Genomic DNA, 834 nt, shown 5'->3' with positions numbered 1-834 from the left:
CAGTGCCCGCTCCCTCAGCACTGACCATCTGACAGTGCCCGCTCCCTCAGCACTGACCCTCTGACAGTGCGCACTTTCTCAGCACTGACCCTCTGACAGTGCCCGCTCCCTCAGCACTGACCCTCTGACAGTGCCCACTCCCTCAGCACTGACCCTCCGACAGTGCCCACTCCCTCAGCACTGACCCTCTGACAGTGTGGCGCTCCCTTAGCACTGACCCTCCAACAGTGCCCGCTCCCTCAGCACTGACCCTCCAACAGTGCCCGCTCCCTCAGCACTGACCCTCCGACGTATCCGCGCTCTCAGTACTGACCGTCTGACAGTGCGACACTCCCTCAGCACTGACCATCCGACACTGCCCACTCCCTCAGTACTGACCCTCTGACAGTGCCTGCTCCCTCTGTGCTGAGCCTCTGACAGTGCCTGCTCCCTCAGCACTGACCCTCTGACAGTGCCTACTCCCTCCGCACTGACCCTCCGACAGTGCAGCGCTCCCGCAGCACTGACCATCCGAAAGTGCAGCGCTCCCTCAGCACTGACTATCTGACAGTGCCCGCTCCCTCAGCACTGACCGTCCGACAGTGCAGCGCTCACTCAGCATTGACCGTCCGACAGTGCAGCGCTCCCTCAGCACTGACCCTCCGACAGTGCAGCGCTCCCTCAGCACTGACCGTTCGACAGTGCAGCGCTCCCTCAGCACTGACCCTCTGACAGTGCCCACTCCCTCAGCACAGACGTTCCAACAGTGCAGCGCTCCCTCAGCATTGACCGTCCGACAGTGCCCGCTCCCTCCGCGCTGAGCCTCTGACAGTGCCCACTCCCTGAGCACTGACC

This window comes from Chiloscyllium plagiosum, unplaced genomic scaffold (genome assembly GCF_004010195.1).
Source record: "Chiloscyllium plagiosum isolate BGI_BamShark_2017 unplaced genomic scaffold, ASM401019v2 scaf_8899, whole genome shotgun sequence".
Classification (NCBI taxonomy): Eukaryota; Metazoa; Chordata; class Chondrichthyes; order Orectolobiformes; family Hemiscylliidae; genus Chiloscyllium; species Chiloscyllium plagiosum.
Note: the sequence above shows the minus strand (reverse complement) of the source record.